We start from the raw sequence: 12,936 nt of genomic DNA on the forward strand, positions 1-12,936 counted from the left end.
TCTTTACTCAGTCTACTGGCCAGATAGGTGACAAAAAAATATACTAGGAAAAGGTCATATCAGAAATATCTAATTAAAATTACGTTTACCCATAGAAACATTGAACAGACTTCTGGCTCCTACAGCATCAAATCCCACAGCTCAGTAAAAGCAAGAATCATCTTTCTGTTCCCTTTACTTTCTTTTTCAATTTATTTCCCCTCAAAACAGCATATTGTAAAAGCACAAGCACACAATGAGACCTATCACAATGCAGGCTCCCCTCTGCAATAACTTTTTACCCCAGGTTTGGTGATTGCTGAGCCCAGAGGAGAGAAGAAAAATGTGTGTGGCTACACAATCCCCAAAGCAGCATCATGGAGAGCTCAGCCCGGATTTGGGGGTGGCAGGGAAGGGTGGGGGCAGCCAAATCATCTCTGGGTTGGCAGCCAAGGCTGATCTCAGGAGTCCTTGTGGGGCAATTTGTTTTGCCTGAGGGTGATAAGGTGACAGGCAGGTGCTTTTCAAAGCTGGCTGCACTCCATGCATTTTTTTCTGTATCGTGTAGGAATGTGCCTCCTTGTTGAAGGAGTGACCAAATTATTTGTCTGCTTAAAAAGGCAAAAAGCCCAGAAGTTTGTCTCCTCAATTAGCTAAAAAGACACCTCATAGGACCTTTGGGACTTCACCTCCTAGGGCTACCCAACTGGAGAGACCAAAAGGTCCCGCCTAGGTAATTCACTAGAAAAAGAAGAGAACTAAGGAAATAATCACTTTTGTGGAATGCTTTAGCAGGAGCAAGAACCTCTTGCCCCTGGCTCGGTGTTTCTCTGAAAGAGCTTTGTTATTTCAGCTTTCATTAAGCTTTTTCTGTTTCCAACACTACCTCAGAAGCCATCCTGCTAATTTTATGCCATTCAAGGTAGCTGAGCTGTCTCGGGTGTGAAAGGTTCTCTGAGAGCTCAAAAGGCTTAGCTCAAGGAGGAACCTATCAGTAAGGGACCTGGAAGAGGCTGCTGGTGACCACATTCACCTTGCCTTCCTTTTGTCCTGAGCTGTGTAACCCATAGGAGAAATTCTCCAAATTCCCAGTCCTGCCTCCCTCAGTGACTGGTTTCACTGCTGTGCCATGGGCTGGGGCCATGGCCTCCCTCCCTGAGCAGGCACTCCTTTCATCCTGCCTGCAGGTGCATCCTGCTTGATCCACACACAGGGGAAGCAGAAGATAAAGGTCCCTCATCCCTCTCTGTCACTGGAAATAAACAGGAAAGGTGGGGAATCTAGTGCTGTGCAAGGCACTAAGTCATACCTGACACAAAGTTATAATGTGAGATGAACCAGAAATGTAAGGACTTTAACACTCAGCTCACAGCAAGCTGGAATATGTGGAAATTTTTCTAGGCATGAGTCCTTCACAGATTTCAATCCCTGGTTAAAAAAAAAAAGAATCCATAAAGACATCACGTGTTTGCCTACTAAAGGAAATTGACAAAGGAAAGATAAAAAACTTATATATTTCTATCACCAGCCTCTTAGGGAATAAGTACAGAGCTCTATCTTACTCCTCGGCGCTGCATAAGATACAGAATGCAAAATTTCCTCCTTGAAATATTTTGGCACAAACAACTATTCTGCATTATTTGTTTAGAAATCCAGTGGGGCTTCACTGAATAAAAGCTAGCATCTTCATACTGGTAGTTGAAATAAGAATTAATTTCATGCACAATTGGCAGCGCAGAAGGAACTTCCTTGATATCCAAAGAGCAAAACATTTTATGAGGCTGCATATGTATTTATGATTATTTAAGGTTCTTGTTATAATTGAAGAACCTTTAAGGAGAGGAATTTTGTATTTTAATTTGCATAAAGACAATAAAAACTCTTTGAGAAGCAATTTCTTTCCGTATAAAAAGTGAGAACATAGCACCTTAGTGGCACAGACATCTGTTACTTAAGCAGCTGCCACCATGTAAACTCCATCAAGCAGCACAATCCACCAATCAGAAACCACACGAACTACATCTGCTGCCAATATTCAGTGGGTGGCTGGGAGCCTCCAAAACAGGTTGAGAAACGATGGGCTTTTCTTCAGTGTCCTCATGACACGTCCAGAGGCCCTTGTTTGTCCATCGTTACCAAACACCGCTGCACCACGCGGCTCCTGGTGCAAAGTTAATCCCCGTGATCTACAATCTGCAATTCCTGCCCGCAGGATTCATACCCACGGAGCCCAGATAAATCACCACTTCTTTGTTTCTCATTATGGCTGCGCGCTTCAGCGTCCTCACTCGGGAGCTGATGTATCAATATCTCTGCCAGAGGTTAAATATTGCCTGCTTGAGTGCGGCGTGCAGAGACACAAACTCGCAGGGCCAAATTCAGCAGCCTGGCAGCACGGGCAAAGTCTGGGGCTGATAAGCCCTTTCTGAAGTCAGCTTACACTTTAAATCAGGAGTTCATGAAAGGCATTAAGAAAAACTATTATATTACTAGAATGGATGGCAGGACGGTTTATATGTTACACCTTGAAGTAAGCAGCAGGATTTTCAATCACTTGATAACCTTGAAACTGCTAAGGTATCAAATTGCTATCATGAATATTGTACAGGAGCAGAAATAACTCAGAAAGCTTCCTTTGTGAATAATAATGTGGGAAAGAGCAATGTTCTTCTGGGCTAGGCTCACAATAGCACCGACAAGCAAATATACATGAAGGCAAGGCATGTACTTAAACAAACATATTTGCATTTGACTATATATCAATCAGTTATCAGTGCAGCTGCATCTTACCTGGCCCACAGAGAAAATAAAGAGCCTGCTAGATAACTTTGCCATGTAGGAAAAAGAAATTGCAAGGGCCTCATTTTTATATATCCCCCTGAAACTATTAGGATAAATGCCCTCTACTTTGATGGGCATTATGTATTGAACAAGTATTTTAAAAGAACCACAGTACAGATCCATCCATGCAGGAATTTAATTTAAAGCCCAAATCAACACGTCTTCCTGGTTTGCGTGCAAGAGCTGTCAACATATCTTGAGCCTGATTCTGGTTTCATTCACTCTGGATGAAAATGCTGAGGTTTTCCTCCACGAGAGAAAGCTGAGCCAGCCCTCCAGGCTCCCATGTTTATGCCCCGAATCAGTGGAGTTTATACCAAACTCTGGTTTTGTTCTGAAGTACAGCACGGGTTTAGTCTTGTGGCATTTTCAGGTGACACAGCCTACTGAGATCATCTGACAGCCATGTGAAAACTCAATGTCTGGAGTGATTCATCATTGTGTCAGATTGTCCTGCACTTTGTCACAATGACTGACAATAGGGGAAACTTGGAAATAATACAAAGATTCAATGCTGGCTGATAATGCCTGCATTGTGATTAGAGCAGGCTCTGAGCACGTGAGGAGAATGCTAATTTTGTCCCCCCACCCCCAACTTCATACTGCTTGTGCTTTCAACAGCTGGGTGTCTGCACTTGCTTTCTTAATCTTCAGTTCTGTGGCATTTTTAAGTGCAGAGCCTTTTTTTCCAGCAGTTAAAGAGCCATATTATTACAAGTGCAAAAAGGAGTAATATAGTGCAAAAGGGTAAATTCTGCCAGTACTGCCAGGCACTGCTTGGGCAGGAGCATCTCTGGTGGATGTGCCCATCCCTCCCAAACCCAAACCTTATTGTGGAACCTCACCAGCATCTTAAAAATGATAAAAACATATGGAGAAACACTTCCAGGAATGCTAAGTAACCCAGCAAGCATGGGTGAATTTGCATGTGGAGAGGGATCTTGCAGCAATGTCTTATTAAAAAAAAAAAAAAAAAGAAAAAATATTCCCTTTATTTTGCATTGACTCACAATAAAGGTTTAAGGTAATTGCTGACTTGATAGAGTCTTGACACACTTGAACAGCCAGAAGAGGTGGTTGCAGCAGTTACATTTTCTAAAGCTGTTCAAGTTTTATCAGTGTTCACAGCAACAACATCAGAGACCATGGACTTGCTGTGTAATTAATTGGGAGGAAAAGAAAGGCCCTTCCCCTGGGCTCCAGCTGCCCAGGTTATTTTGTTGGGTAAAGAACAGGGGAGAAAAAGCCAAACATTAGCAAACATTTGGTCCTTAGCAAGGACCAAAAAACCAATCATTGCTGTGTCTACCACAGTAATGAAGGCAGCAGAATTTCTCCCATTTCTGAAAATATAAGAGGAGCAAGAGGCTCTGGCTTGTGTCCCCTGTCCAGGGAGGGGACAGTGGCCTGGCTCCAGGGTGTGAAGGATGGGACAATCTGCCTCAGTGGATTTTCCCTGCAGAGACTGGTGTGGCATGTGCTGCATCACCAGACAGGTGATTTTTAAAAACAGAGGAATGCAAATTTCTCTGAAGAATCTTACATACTTACAAACTCAGAGTATATTTATAATTTCAGAGCTCATTTTTGCAAGCAACCCACTTAATTAGATGTGTGCTATTGTGCTTTAGAACTGGCCCCTTGGAAGTAAAAGAAAAATAAATTTCTGTCAGAAGAAGAATGATCCAGTTATCTAATTGGCACTAGCAATGTGTTTTTCTTTAAGCAAATCCCAAGTTTAAGAGTAGTCAGAATTAAAAATGAGCAAACCTCCTGCAGACTTGGTACTGTGCTGTGAGCCACTGGCTCTTTGTGTGAAGAGCTGCACAATGCCAAAAGTGGTTCAACACATCAGAGAGAAGCCAGAGTCTGACTCTGGCCTTGCTTTTGCTGATTTAAAGCTGGAAAACCAACAGGCCAAGGTGGAGTCACTCTGAACTGGCACTGGTGCACCTGAAAGAAAATGAGATCAAATTAAAGCAACCAGTGGAAAGTTAGCTAATTTCCAGTGATCACAGCTTGGTGTGGGTTAGGTTTGAGTGAGCAGAAGTGATTGAAGTTGGTTATATTGGAGCCCAAAATGCATTTTATTGTGATCACTGAGCATTTTGTCCCTAACAAATACGGGCATACGGCTTGAAAGTGTTTAATGAATTGGTACATTAATTTGGGCTCAATGACACTCTTCCATCCCTAACTGTGAAACTGCTCGGTGAACACAGCTCTGTGCTTTATCTGATTCCAGGATGCTGAGTGAGGATACAAGAACAGGATAGATGCTAAAATACATCTACACAATAAATGATCCATAGATTAGAGAGATGTCAGAAGCTTTCTGTTAAATAGAGGTCCACAAACATTGCAGGCTGAGGGAAAGAATTACTTTATTGATGTTGAAAAATCTCATCATTGACTTTATTTTCTTTAAAATGAGCAGTAAAAAGCCAGACATATTTTTTCACTCTGTTGCTTTGGCAAGATGAGTTTGAACCATCAGCTGAAGGTCTCTGGACCTTTAACTTGTGACAATGGTGATGGAAGGTTCAAGTTTCCTGAAGTGTTTTAATAACCAGAACAGTAGATATTAAAGATATAGTCAGTGAAAGCAATACAAACCCACCATGAGATTGCAATCTAAACATCTGGGAAACAATTGGTATGTTCAATCATTCAGGTGAAATCATGGCTGGCCTTTGGACTTCCCATCACATTTTTTCCCCAGTTGTTTCCTTCTTATAATTAACACCTAGTATTGAGTACAAGATTTTTAATTTTTATTTTACAAAAAATACTCTTTCATGTGGATTGCAATTATATTTGCAATATTTTAAAATTGAGAAAACAGCAAAAAATAAAGAGCAGCTTCATTTTAATGCTCCAGTTTAATTAAAAAATTGTTCAAGTAATTTAAAAATGTAGGCATTAAAATACCAATTAAGCCTAAGGCAATTTTTCCTATTAATTTTGATGACATCAGTATAGGGGTGTCACATAAAGGTGACCCCTTAGAGACAGGTTATTTAGAATTTAACATTTGACTGTACTAGTGCTGAGAGAAAATTAATTAATTTATGAAGAAACTACACCTACTTGGCTAATCCCAATAGGCTGATCTTTGAAAACCACGTCACATTTCTCACAACCAGTAATTTAGCAAATGTAACCTCCTTTCAAGGTTTTAATTACAAAAATTTACTTCTCAGATGTCCATTTTGGGTGGCCACCTTGTTGGAAAGTTGAAATATGTAAGCATAGTTTTAACTGTGCAGTATGAACAGAACTGGAATTTATAGTTTGAGATAAAGGCTATTCTAAAGTGCAGTAATTATTTCTAAAACTGTTTATTGTTCTAATTCTGTGTTGGTGGTTAAATGATAACATGATAAAATTCATTTATTACCTGAACTCTAATGCTGTAAGGAGTAGAGCAAGTTTTCATGAGGGCAGTAACACTAAAGAAAGCAGAAATGTCTATATCTAATTTGAGTGTTTGCAATTAAAGTTTTGTGTGTAACTGGACGCCCTAAAAATCTCAGAATGGACGACCTTGCAGAAACAGTTACTGGGAGTTTCCTTATGGACTCAGAGAAAGTAATTCTTTGAGCCAGCCTGGTTATGATGGATTTAAGTTAAATTGATCTCATTTCATTTGAGATCTTAAATTGGTTAATGAGGCTGAAATATGCTTTATTTCAGGGAAGTCGTACTGATCTGGACGAGGAACAGAATTTATGCTGACGTTTGAGTCAAGTGCAAATACCACCATCACTTCTTCATTACCACGTTAACTGGTGTGATCTGTTCTGCTCAGCAGAACTTGAACCAAATGTCAGGTTCCTAAATGAAGAAACTCCTGGCTCTCCGTGAGAAACAGGCTGATTGGTTAAAAGTACTTCAACCTTTATTTAATTCATGCCTTATAAGTGCTCTTTGGCAGGAGCTCTTGGGATCTGATCTTATGTCACACTTACTGAAACTCATTTAATTATTGCAGCAGAGGAGGGCAGGGAGATGGTTATCTCACCAGGAAAATCTAATCCTCTTCTTTATCAGCTTAAACCCCAGCCCGGGGAAGCTGGTTTGGATTCCTGTGCTTCCCTCAGCCCCACCCGCTGGTAACTGTTTGTCAGTACATGACCCTTCCTTTTGGTGGTGGTTTTTATTTCTATGGAGGTGATTTCTACCAGAGATTTAAAAGGGTTTTGCAGGCAGATGTCCACAGACTCCCTGAACACAAACCCTCTCCTGGAAAACTCTGAGCTGCTTCTCCTAGCCATGCTAAGGTCATTGAGGGTGGGATTGCAAAATTCCCCAGTGGTTGTTTCAGTTGCCAAATTAAATGAATGGGATAATTTGGATACTCTGCAACCCCCAGCCAAACCAGGGTCTGACTGTGCCTTTGTGCTGCCACGGTGCTGCAAAGGGGCTGCACCCCCAGTGCCTCTGGAGCACAGGTTAATATTGAATTTTATTAAAGACCAAACTCCTGCCATAGATTTACAACTGCTTTTTATGGGTCCTTGCTAAAAGACTTTTATGCCTTGTTTTAAAGAGAGGGAAAAGACAAAACCACACGTACTCTGCCCTTATGAGCCAAACATGAAATGGTTTTGATGGAAAGCACGTGCGGAATAAGGGATTCAGCCTAAGGCTAAAGAGAATCAGTGACTTTTATAGCTTTGAAAATTGGCCTTATGACCATCATTAAATTAAAGTATCTCTCCTCATGGGGGACTTTCATTTCATCAGGGGTTGAACATCTCTTAGTACAATTAGTCACCCCCAAAGTGCTGCCATCATAAAACTTAGCATTTTGAACTGTAACTTAAGAAAAATGGAAAAGACCAAACTATTTTGAGTGACAATGTTCAGTAGTGGTGAGTTTTAGACCAGGATGGTTAGATTTATGATAAATTCTTATCCCTGTGATTCTCTTGGTACAAATTCCAACCTGAGCAACATACAAAACAAATGGTACAAATGTTTCCTTTGAAAAGTTTTGTGTACTTCATGATTACACAGCTTATCAAGTTTAGGAGCCTTGGGCAAGCCAGCAAATGTGTAAGAGGAAGGCTTAAGAATTGTTTGTATGCTTGATTTGTTTTACAGTGCATTTGGTCTTTAGTTTTGATTGGATTGTCTTACTGAAACATGAAGGGCATTTAGAAAGTAAGGAAGTGAATAGGATACATTTGCAACTATATGCCCAAAAGCAAGATCTTAATGTCAGAAGTAAATTATAACAACTTAGGTTACTGATGACATACATTATAATTCAAAGCTTGGCAAACCACATCAAGGTTGTTCTTACCATGATCTGACAAAAATATCTTTAAAGTCTTGTGTTTTTCAGGATTTATTTATGCAAGGAACTTCATAAATAAAAAGCAAATTATTCCAAAGGTAAATGTATTCTTTCGAAATGTGTCTGAATCTTTCTAAAAATTAAAACATGAAGCCAATAATTGTCAGAGTAGGATGGTTCCAGGGGGTAAGACAGGTTTCAGCCATCATCTTTTATTCTGGTGGTTTTGGGTGACCTTGAAGTGTTTTCTGGAGATGGATCTATAAAGGACTTAGGTCTCAACTTGTTGCCTATAGGTGAGGATATCCCAGGCCTGTAAACCCTCCTGCAGGTGGTGTGGCATGTACAAACAGGGGAGGTTTTCCTTGTGAGCAGCAGAGAAGCACATGAGACTCCATGTTTGCCTGGCACATGGCAGCTCTGTGTGTAACCTGGAGGATTTTCCATCTCAGCATCCCAGGTCCCTTATCCGTGCAGAGCCATCTGCAGTGCTGAGGCCAAGGGGATTCCAGCTCCCTGCCCTGCCCCTGGCAGCAGCCCTGGCACTGGCAGGAGCAGAGCAGCTCTGTCTGTGCAGCTCATTGCATGGTAGGGGCATCCATCCCCTCCCTGAACACGACTGCAGCTTCCACTAACCTGCAGCTCCTGCAATTTCTGTGCAAAGGACAAGTTCTCCATGTTCCCTGCTCCTTAACAGATTTCTCTTCCATGCAGTTGTCAGGTCTTCCCCAAACTCTCTTAAACCTTCAACATCCACAGCCTCTTCTGGGATGGAGCTCCAAATTTAAATCACAGGTTTGGTGGGGGAAAAAATAAATCTCCTTTTGTTTGTTTTAAATCTGCTCTTGTTTTGGAAGGGGGACTGGAAAGTCCCTGCTCACTTTCTCACTGCCATTGGTGATTTTATAGATTTTTGTCATATCCCCATCACACATTTTGCAAGCTGAATGGTTACAGTCTGCCTGCTTTGTGAAGGAAAGCCTTTCCAGCAGCTTAACTCATTCGTATCACAGGTATCTGGTTCAATGCCTGATCTCTCCAGTGGGATTAAACCACAAATCTCCCATTTCATGGTGACTCAACACCAAGTTTGTCTCCTGGGTGAAGTGAAACTCTCACACCGGTTCAGGTTTTGTATAAACAGAAGAGACAGAAAGCAAGGAGTGAGAGCAGCCACTTTCTGCAGGCTCCTGTTGGGGCTCTTAGGGGAATCATGGACTCGTGTTTCAGTCCCTGTTCTGCTGAACACTTCACTGTGTTGTGCTGATTGCTCAGAGCTCAGGCACCTTTGGCTCCAGTGAATGAGAGTCTGGTTTAACTGCACGGTGAATGATGACGAGGAGCAGGGTGATTGCTCCCAATTTCCTCCGGTGGAAATGGCTACCACTTTAGAATCAGGCCCACTGAAAACCCAAAAATAAAAATATTCACAACCCTTAAATATAATAAGCCTGATTTGTCTTCATTTCAGCTGCAATCAGCGAGAGACATCCGTGCTGGAGTAAGCCTGAATGAAACATGAGATGGCATATTTAGGTTAACAGTGGCTGAATTACTCTGGGCTTAGATTCTCGTGCAGGGTTTTAGCAGAAAAGGATCCATGTCATCACTGTGTCCACACACTGGAACTGCCATCTCCTGGCACGAGAGCTACCACGTTGTCACACCAGCCCCCAGCAGACAGGGCTTGTGCTGGGGCTGGACAGACAGCTGGTTTGAATCTGTGTGGTTCTGAGCATTCCACAACTGCTGAAGCTTTCACCAAGCCCAGATTCATACCTAGACTGTTAACAAAACTCCATGGGTTTTTTGTTTATTCTGAAAGTGTACACAGACTGAACTAGGTCTATTCTCTCAGCAGAGCACAAGAGATTTTTGTTTTAGAATGCACACAGTATTGCCATTTGTTTTCTGGAAATCGTAAATCTCCCTGAGGAAAGTTCACCAAAAGTAAATAAGACATAGTAAATTAAAAATCCCTTAAACCAACACTATTTAGCTTTAAAAATATTGTAATTTTTGTTTGGTATTGCTTGCTAATAATGTTGTCTGTAGTGTTCTGCCTCGACTCTGGTCTGTAGAGAAGAATTGTGTGTGTTTGTAGCTTGTTCACAGCATATGCACAGTAACTGCACTGTGCTCTGCTGGTCTGAATGAGACATTAAAAGGGAGTTGTCATACAGAAAATTAAAAAGCAGTAAGAGCTACAGAAATCTATTTAATTCATGCTACTTATAACCTCCTGAAAAGAAACTAATGACAAGGCCTGAGAAATCTTACAACAGCTCTGAGTACCCACCAGGCCAGCATGATTTGCAGTGTTACTTATATGTGCCTCAACTTCTGGAAGCAAACCCTGGGCATGGTATTTCAAGGCACTAAACTCTTAGTGACTAATACACAATGTCATTATCAGGCACTAAATGCTTCTTCTTCTTCTGGTTTGGTTTTATTTCTACTTTTGTACAGCTTACATTGTTAAGATAGTGGCAATGAATCAGTCCTGTGCTCCTTGGGCCAGGATCTGGTGCAGTTTTGACTCTCAGGATGCCAAGATGAAGCACATCCAGTACTGGCATTTTCCTAAGAACCCTAGACATCTCTGACACCATCACATGAGGGAGAAACATTCAGTTCCCAAACTGCTTTACAAGAACATTTAATTCTTAGGATGGGAATGTCTAAGCATGCCAATTTATAATAGAGAAACCACAGAAGCCAGGGGGTTTGAAAGTGAATGAAATTGGTGGAAGATTAGAGTTTGGCCAGCTGGGATATGTCAGCATTTATGCAAGAACACCTGACTGTTCAAGAGAGAATTCCAGTTCAGCCTGGATTGGTTCTCACCCCCTGGAGCCTCATCACTTTTATTTCTGCAAAAGTTTCCCATCAATAAATCTGTAGTACAGGTATCACAGAATCTCAGGGTGGTTTGGGTTGGGAGGGACCTTAAAATCAACTCATTCCAACCCCCCTGTCATGGGCAGGGAACCTCCCATTAGACCACGTTGTTCAGCTAACCTTGAACACTTCCACGGACATTTTTTAGTAAGTGTGTTAAAAATCAAGTCAAAACAAAGCCACCCACTCTACCTGTTCTCCCAAATGCACTTTGAGCACAGAAAAATGGGAAGCCAGGAAGTTTAGATGGATTTAAAGAAAAAACAGACTCACAATTCTGCTTCAGAGGATCAAACCCCACAGGTTAAACTCTTCAAGAGCCCAGATGTGTAAGAAGCACTGAGCTCACTAAACCAGAGCTGCCAGTCACTTACTATGTTTTATATTGATTAAATGATGAGCCTCAGGGATCATTGATCCAGAGCTCGACAGACAGAGTAGCTTTCCCTTGCATGGTCACTCCACGGAACAGAATCCTGGAAGGAAAGGAGGATGCCAGATGGAAATGTCTCAGCCAGCCCTGCAGAACTTGGGCCACCCCAAGCTTTGCCCCAAAGTGATCTAGGCTGGATGCCTGCCCCACCTGTCACAGGTGTGACAGCTTCCATACCTTGGCTTGGAATTCCAGGCATCCTCTACAGCACACACTGAAAACATGCAACCTGAACAGCAAAGATTCTAGAGAAAGCAGTAGTTTTCCCACTCAACATCTGTTGATATTTGAGGAAATTATGAGTTATTTGTCCCTTCCAAATACTCAAAAATACTGCAGTGTTTCTGAAAGCCCAAGGGTGGGATCAGGGGCAACTGCAGATATGCAAACACCACCACTGTGTCCATTACACAGCTGACAGCATTTATGATCAGTGGCTAATTGGGAAAAAGTAAAATGCAGTCCTGTGGCTGCTCTAAAGCACCAGTGGTTTGATTTTTTTAAGAAATGAAATATATTTCCACATTATGTTAATTCTAAAGTAAATTTCTACTTGCTCTGTGAAAATCGGAAGTCAAATGAAAGGGAACTAATCTGGGTATCTTACTGTGGGAGAACCTGCAGCGTGAACTCAACCAAGCTATTAGACACTGGAGAAACCACATGGGAGGGAGCTGCTGGAAACAAAGCTTCATAAGTTCCACTGGCCACAGAATGACTCATTTCTTTCTTAGTTTAGGATTAGCCCTTATAGGAGCAAATGGAAAAGCTGTGAGAAACTCCAGCAGGTAACTAATTACACAATGCAAAATCAAATGCATCCCATCAGATATGTTCTTTACCCTTCTCAGAGTATGAAAGGGTTCTCCAGTGCCAAAAAAAGACAAAAATTTCTAGGAATTTCCATTTTTCTATATATTTTCTGAAATAATTCATTTTAAAATGATACAGTAAGAATGGATGTTTTTGTGAAAATGTTAATTCTTTTACTGAACTGCAAATGCCACTTGCACAGGGAGGAAGGGAAGCATGAGCCAGATGCAGAAAATTGCTCCATTTGCTGGCAGTGTAGCTATTTATATGTTGACAAACAGTTGTGCCAGGAGCAGATGGATATTTTCTAGGACCGAAGAACTGCTAATTGTTTGCTGCTGTTCCTCTCAGGTTCACGGGGGAAAGCCATTGGTGTTCTGCAGAGCAAGGCACGAAGAAACCAGCTCAAGCCACGCGTTTGGCAGCGTGGCCCGGCACCTCCTCTGACGACGTGGGGGATGCCCTGAAGCAAGAAGATGCTCTGCCAGATGTCAGCTCAACAGCTCCCAGCAAAGCACAGCCACGAGGAGCAGCACTCCCCAAATCTTCTGCGAGTCCTTCCTTCACTGAGCTGGGCAAAGAGTGCAGAGGTTTTCAGCCAGTGAAGGTTTTACAGCGTCTCGCATGTATTTGAATCTTGTGGAAATATAAAAGTTTTTACACC

This window comes from Passer domesticus, chromosome 10 (assembly GCF_036417665.1).
Source record: "Passer domesticus isolate bPasDom1 chromosome 10, bPasDom1.hap1, whole genome shotgun sequence".
Taxonomy (NCBI): domain Eukaryota; kingdom Metazoa; phylum Chordata; class Aves; order Passeriformes; family Passeridae; genus Passer; species Passer domesticus.